Below are 8,102 nucleotides of genomic sequence, written 5' to 3' on the forward strand. Positions count from 1 at the left end.
ATTAGACATGAGGCCTTTTGGGGAGAGCCCAAGAACAAAATTATGAGGGCTTAGGCCCAAAGTGGACAATATCATGTCATTGTGGAGATATTTTGATTCCAACGGTCCTAACAAGTGGTGTGGGTTGAACCGCTCTTCACCGGACTAATCGGAAGAGCCATGATCCAGATCTAATCATATGGGTTGAACCTTAAATAAAGGAAGTAGGTGCTCCCGTGTCTGAATCAAGATGATTCAGATCTAACCATGTGGGTTGAATCTTAAATAAAGGAAGTAGGTGCTCCCGTGTCTGAATCAAGAGGACCAGACACCAGGCAGGAAGTCCTATTGAACTTTGCCACTTGATCTTTTCACTTCTTATTAAGTATCCGATCGATTAACCTTGACTGTATGTCAATTGCACCAACACCTTTAACATTTTGGCATAACACATAAATGAACTAAAATAACTCACTAACATGCCTCAATATAATGCAATCGTAATGGCAATCGAGGAAACGCAATCTGTATCCTTTAGGTGAGAAGACTGGATCCAAAAAATAATTATTATATTATCCTGCAACAATATAACTCATCCAATCAATTGTCATTATACATCAAATAAATAGACGACAAGGAGAATTGAAGTATCATGAATTTATCTCAATATCAATAATTGGCTTGTTGTGCTTGAACAAGTCAACTATACGTGTGCTAATGTTATAATTCTTTGAACAAGTCAACTACGTGTGATACATACTTGGATCTATCTTCTCTTTATTTGGAGTTGATTCTGTCAAGTGTGTTAATTAAGTAATCATTAGAGAAATCTGCATGATTAAAGCATTATGAATAGTTATATGATTACCGGGTCACATATAGGAGACAAATAGAACGTTCACCTTGAACGTCCTTCATCATATATCGGTCCCATAATGAAATTAACAGAGTAAATTATGATATCGAAAGACCTCCTCCACTTGAGTACCAACTTAGCTATACCTGTGGAGTCAAGACGACACATGGCTTCATGTAAGCACATGAGCAAGCTAGGTAGAGAAATCATTTGGAATTATCTTCCTGTTAAATTAGGTACACACTTCATCAATGCGGCCGTTTGGGATGACGAAGTAGACCAAGTAATTGAGTTCTACATTATATTAGTTTACTTGTCATATATATAGACAAAAGACTCAAGGAGTCTTGTGCTTGTGAAATAGTAGGTTTATCGAACGTCTTGATTCCACATGAAGATTCATTTTTATTGGTTTAGGTATTCAAATTCTTGTTGGTCTCTAGTAAGTAGTCGAGATTATTCACTATTTTTAAAATAGTGGGTTACATTCCACAAAGATCTCTCTTCTAGCTGTCAATATATATAGGTACACAAGTTTTGATTGACACTCATATTGTCAATCCCATAGCAAGATATAAATAGATAAATCGAGTACTCAGCAGACTCCCAAATGGGAGGGCATTCGAGGTGATGAAATCTCCATGAATCAATCCATGCCCATTGCAACAAATTTATCACTTGAGAATAAACTGTGTGCTATATGCCCTGGGAGCAGTATTAAGACTTGTGGTTTCATGAAATCCCTTCCATAGAAATATTTCTCATGCAATTTAATCCAATTATCAACTTTTATTATGATAATCGTGATCTACTTGAAGAATCAACTTGAGAACCTTTCTCAATTAGCTTTCAAAATGGGTTAAGTGAGCCAGATAGTTGTGGCAAGCTAGTTAATATATGGGTCCAATTGAGCTAGGCACACTAGTTAAACTGGTTGAGCTCTATATATGGGTTTCTCGCTCAAGTTGACTATAAAAAAGCATTTTCACTTCCATTTGACCAAATAAGAAACCACAGTGATAAAAAAAATTAAAAAAATAAATTAACAATTAATATGACTTGACTAAAAAGATACATTGACTTCCCAACTACTCTACTTCTAATTTAATGAAATCAAATTCTCAGAATAACACAATCAAAATTTTAATTTTATTAAAAGTTATCTAAATCATTAATTTTTATGATTAATTATTTTTTAAAAAAATATATTATATTTTTATTATAATAATTCAAAATTGATTTAAAAATTTTATTATTTTATAAAAAAATAGATCAACATTATTATGACAAAACGTGAAAATATTCATTCCAAATGTTCCTCAATTTCGATTGTACAGCGATTTAAAAGAAAATGAATTACTATGATTAAACGACCTCTTCAGATGAAAGAAATTAATTTTATTTTTTAAAAAATTATTTCCTCGTATATTCAATATGATCCGTTTTCATATAGCAATCTATCATTTGAATATCAACTAGACTATATCTAGATCAATATTATTAAACTATAAAAAAATGAATAAATTTTAAAATTAATATAATTTATAATTTCTTTTTTTGGATAATAATTGATAATTTTTCTTTCAATAATCATAGCATCATTATTCTTCTTCGCGACATCACCCTCTCCTCTTCAACGGTCATGTATATTTTTGCCTCTATTTCGTACTCTTTGAGTGATGAACTCATAATACTTGTAATTAAGTTCATAGGACCATAACAACTCAAGTCAAGCTAAGCTTTATGATGTTTAATTAAATTTATTTGATAAGATAATTAAGTCAAATCAAATCGAGCATAAAATAAATTAAATTATTTTAATAATTATATAAGTTTATTTCATTTAGATGTTATTAAATTCTCAATTCAAACTTGTTTAATTGTTTAAAATTTTTATATTTTAAATTTATTTGATTAGTAATTGAGTGATAATACAAATTTATTTTTTTAAAAAATTATTTATTTAATATATTAATAAATATGATTCTAAAATATTATTCATAAATATTATTTATAAATATTAACAAATTAAATATATATATTTAAACATGTTAGTATTTATATGTATTAAATAAATATAAATAAATTTGTATCAAACATAATATTAACTTTATTCACAATTTGATTCATTTGTGCAGTACAAGCTCACCTCACATGCTACCGATGGCCCCATGCACGAGGGCATCCTCTGCTTCAATTTGTTTCCGCATGCGACCGATGGACCCCATGCACAAGGGCATCCTCTGCTTCAATTTGTTTCCGCATGCGACCGATGGCCCCATGCACGAGGGCATCCTGTGTTTCAATTTGTTTATTTTTTCTTTCTCAATCCATCCTTAACAAAAAATCATGTTTGACTTGCTACGTGCCAACTTATCTGTTAAAAAATAAAAATTATTTTGGTTAAAATACAGGTGCGACGTGGACATTATGTCAAGGGTTTAATCCAAAATTGTTCTTATCCATTTGTTTTCGTTTCTCGAGCCTTCACTATAATAATTACATATATGATATTATGTGTGATCCGCGCTGTGTTACTCCGTGTGCGACACAGTCGAACCTCTGCCACTTTTAGCTGCTTTCGCCATGTCGTCTGATCACCGTCAGCCACCATACCAGGCCCGATCAACGTGTCACTCGTCGACGCGTCGGTCGACATCGGATTCCGATCGGAATCCAGCGCAATTTGGTCGGAACACGGCCAGCAGTGGCACACGCCGTTTCCGACCAAATCGTGGCCGGAGACCAACCGAGGAAGGACCGGTGTGCGACGGCGGTCCTTCCCCGGCCGATCTCCGATCGCGATTTGACCGAAATCCCTCCGTGATTTGGTCGGAATCCGACCGCGATTTGATCGAAAACGGAGCGTGTCATTGCTACCCGTGTTCAGGCCAAATTAAGCCGGATTTCGGTCACAATTCGGTCGGAATCCGACACTGGCCGACGCACCGACGAGTGACGCATCGATCGACACCGGTCCGATGGGCGACAGTAGTCGGACGACACGGCGAGGGCGACCGGAAGCGGCGGGGTCGGGAGGGCGGAACACTGTGTATTTTCATATTTGGACGGTCAAATCTGACGTATAATCAAGTGATGGACGATGGATCGCGTGTCGCACACGGACATGCACGAGGAAGTTGCGCATGATTATCAAAATCGATAATAATTATAGTGCTGTTTATTTTAGTTTTTTCATTTTTTTCTTCTATTTTTAGCCTTTTCATCCGAATTATTAACCTTCATTAGTCTCCTCCACTCGAGGAAAGATCGCCACGAATCACGATGCCGTCCTACACCGCTCCCTCTTCCTCCGCCACCGCCGTCGCCACGCGCGACCTCGCCGCCCTGCTCGACGCCGCTCGCCCCTTCCTCCGCGGCGAGCTCGAGAGCGTCGATCCCGCGCTCCCCTCCGTCCTCGCCGTACTCCGCTCCGTCGGCGCCGGCGAGTGCTGGCACAAGCACAGCACCTTCCTCGCTCACCTCAACGACGTCTACCGCGCCCTCAAGATCTGGTGCGCCCCTGACCCCGTAGCCCGCTGTGGACTCTTCCACTCCGCCTACTCTAACTCCTATAACCACCTCGCCATCTTCGATCCCAACACCGGCCGCGACCAGGTCCGAGCCCTCATCGGCGCCCCCGCCGAGCGCCTAGTCCACCTATTCTGCATCGTCCCCCGGCAGCTCCTCATCCACGACAGCCTACTCTTCCACTACTCCGACGCCGAGCTCGCCGACCACCTCCTCCTCGCCGACGAGTCGCTCCGCCAGGCGAAGGAGGAGGGCGCCTTCGACGCCGCCGAGCCCTGGAGGGTCAAGCTGCGAGCGCTTCTCCCGGAGGAGGGGATCAGCGTGGAGCACATCAAGACAGGGGACGTAGTACCCCTGTCGCGGCGCGTGGCGGCGACCTTCCTCCTGATGACCATGGCCGACTTTGCCGACCAGCTGTTCGACTTTCAGGACAAGCTCTTCGACAACGACGACGGCCGGCTGACCTTCCGCGGGAACAGCAGGGCCGCGCTGTGGCCCGGCGAGGGGAAGCCCGGCCTCTGGCTCAACTCCATATCGCGGATGGGGGTCCTCTACTCGCTCATAGTCCGGGAGGAGGAGATCTACGCGGAGGAGCGGAAGCGAGGCTCCGACGTCTCAGCCTCAGCCCATCCCTGTCCAACGCCGAAAGAGATGAAGACCTGGAATTGATCACCCCGCCAGTATTCGACAACTGCACCAAGATACTGGACACAAAGGATCAGGCCGAGGCAAGGGACTTGTACTGGGAGGCAGTGTGCTCACCGGACAAGCAGCAGCACAGAAGGCGGCGAAGCTGCTGGTGGAGAGCTGCGAGAAGAACCCATTTGTGGGAGAGCCCCACCTGGTGCTGGCGCAAGTGTATCTCGTCATGGCAAGGTACGAAGAGGCGGAGAGGGAGGCAGAGAAGGGGCTGAAGCTGTTGCTGGAGTGGGGGAGCAGCTGGGACAAGAGGATGAGCTGGGAAGGCTGGGTGGCATGGGGGAGGGTGCTGCTCATGAAAGCGAAGGAGAAGACATGGCCAGAGACCTCGTGGGGGATCCTCAATCTCGGCCTAGTCGAGTAAAACGCTGTTTCAGTTCCCTCGTCAGTAGTTTCGAGATGATCTGATATTAGTAATAATCTGCAGTAAATGCTTTCTGTGAGTTGTCAAAAAATAAATCCTACGTACCAATTAGATCTGAAAATTCTTGGTTTAGGATTCGGATTCAAATTGGATATTTTAAATTGAATTAAGATTGGATCGAGTTTGAATTGAAATTTTTTATAATATTTTTATTTTGATCCAATCCGATCTTACACAACTGCAGTGTTCAGAGAATCATGAAACAAGATGATCCAAGGAAAGTAAATCAAAGGAAAATTTTCCTTTGATTTACTTTCCATCTTGTTTCATGATTCTCTGAACACTGCTGCAAGAACCTGCTGCAAGAACCTTGATTTACTTAATCATCGTCAAAATAAAGGAAAATTTTATGATTCTCTGTTTCATGATTCTCTGAACCGATCTTAAGGATTCGTCTGGTGGAACTCAACACTTGACCTGCTGCAAGAACCTGCACGTCAACGCTGATTAAAAGGCGTAAATCCTCTGACGATGATTAAGTCAATACTGAACTGATGAAATGAAAATGAGCGAGAGAGTCTTGATTCCAACTTCACCTTTCTTTTTATATCCATAGGTGTTGTTATCCACCTGGGATGCCACCTCAACCCTCGACCTGCTCAACTGACAGAGCTGCATCAGATAGCAACAACTTAGTGTCGTACATTTGCTATCGTCTAACCGCTAGCCGCAAACTTTACCACTGCCCTCTGGCTTGTTAGCGGCACCGAGGATAGATGTTCTCATGATATATGCATGCCGACTGAGCGGGGATTTTTTCGATCAGGCATATTCTCATAGTGAATGCTGACTGAGCGGAGATATTTTCAATAGAGGATATTCTCATAGTGAGTGTTGACGGAACGAGAATAGTCGGAGAGGATATTCGTTCACAATCAAAAATATTTCCACGGTGCGTGCCAACTAAAAGGGGATGTTCTTATTACGTTTACTAACAAGTTGAACTGTAAGAAGCATAAGGAAGTTTGATTTATGATTGAGCTAAAAAGTCCTAGTCTAGATGACTAGATAAGAAAGTCCTAGTCAGGAGGACTGGACAAGAAGACTTGACAGATCAAAGTACCAGGCGAGAAGTTTAGACGGTCTGGAGAACCGAGCGTCTAGTGGCGGAAGTCCTAGGAGTCGAGGATCAGATGTTGAGTAAAAGTCTAACCAAGTTGGCAGAGGTAAATTTTTCTGAGAGGAGTGGGTGAGAACACGTTCCTTGAAAGGGAATAGTAGGCGTCGGTCTGACCTAGAATTTTATTAGAAATTTAAAAATCAAGACTAGACAGTTGAATAACTGTCCATTTCCTGTTTTGTATATTCCAGACTAACTCTGTGATGCAAGAAATGAGGGGCTGGAACTTTAAGTTCCGAGTGCCTCTATCTAGATCTGAGCGATCGGACGGTCCAAGCACCCTAAAGGGATCCAAGTGCTCGGATGTCAACCGATCAAGCCAACAAGGCAGATGAGGTGGTAAGTTCTCAGTGGTCGGGACACCTCAGCTCCAGAGCACCCAGAAAAGTTCCAGGCGACCGGATATGGATAAGGCATGGCGGAGTAAAAAATGACCCGACAACCTCCACATCAGCATCCAGGCATCTGGAGATGCTGAGTCAGCGTCAAAAACAGATCGATGGGATGACGTGGAGGTGGCTAAAAAGAGTTCTAAGCGCCCGGATCAGGCTATATAAGCAGCTACGAGGGAAAACCCTAGAATATACAATCACACTACCTCTACGATCGTTCTACGCTTGACCGAAGCATCCGAAATGATGTCGTAATGCCGAAAAACTACACTGACACATTCACACCTCTCTCATCTCAAACTTATCGGTAAAAGTTTTATTTTGCCTTTAATTTTGTACTTAATTTCTTAGGACTGTAAAAGCTTACTGATCCTAAATCTTATAAAAGGCAAAACTCTCTCTTGAAATAGAATAGTTTATTAATGGATTGTCTATCGTAAATGATCAAGGACCATAGACCTTGGAGTAGTAGTCAATAATTGTGAACCAAGTAAAATAAACGAATAACTTTCCATTTTCTGCTATACATTACTTTACTCTGGTTTTTACGAAGATTTTTTTGAATTTGTGAAAAAGCAATAAACTTACTATTCACCCCCCTTCTCCCTCTAGCGCTCACTTCAATCCTACACATTCCAGATCTAAAGCAAAGGTGGGAATCAATTCAAATCTGATCCAAGGGTTGAGATCTTCATCAGTGGTGATGATCTCCTCTCACATGGATTAGATGGTCTAGATCTTGATGAACGACTCAGATCTCTCCGATTTTGGACTAATAGTGCAGATCCCTTGATCTCCTATAAAGTCATGTTCAAATCTTTAGATATAATTCCATAAATATAAGATAAATCCCATCAAAGTCTAAAATGAATCTAAACTCATAAAATATGATATAAATATGAATTTAAATACACGAGCTGCTCAAAACACAAGTATAAGAGTCAAAATCTTATATCAAAATGTTGGTTATCAGTCACTTGATGTATTAGTTTGAGTTTATAGGAATGGAAGCACCTCTGTCTGCAATATCAAGCAACAGAGACACATCTCTTCTAGTGAAAGTAACTGGGACATCTGAAAAATTTAAAATGATTAGTTTTC

At 41.1% G+C, this 8,102-nt stretch overlaps 1 pseudogene; it reads left to right on the top strand.

Annotated features, from left to right (window-relative positions):
• The first annotated feature begins 4,114 nt into the window (after nucleotides 1-4,114).
• LOC141847811 (uncharacterized) lies at nucleotides 4,115-5,561 on the top strand (annotated as a pseudogene).
• The last annotated feature ends 2,541 nt before the right edge of the window (nucleotides 5,562-8,102 follow it).

This window comes from Curcuma longa, chromosome 16 (assembly GCF_044706935.1).
Source record: "Curcuma longa cultivar G26 ecotype Majalengka, Jawa Barat chromosome 16, ITB_CL_G26_1.1, whole genome shotgun sequence".
NCBI lineage: Eukaryota > Viridiplantae > Streptophyta > Magnoliopsida > Zingiberales > Zingiberaceae > Curcuma > Curcuma longa.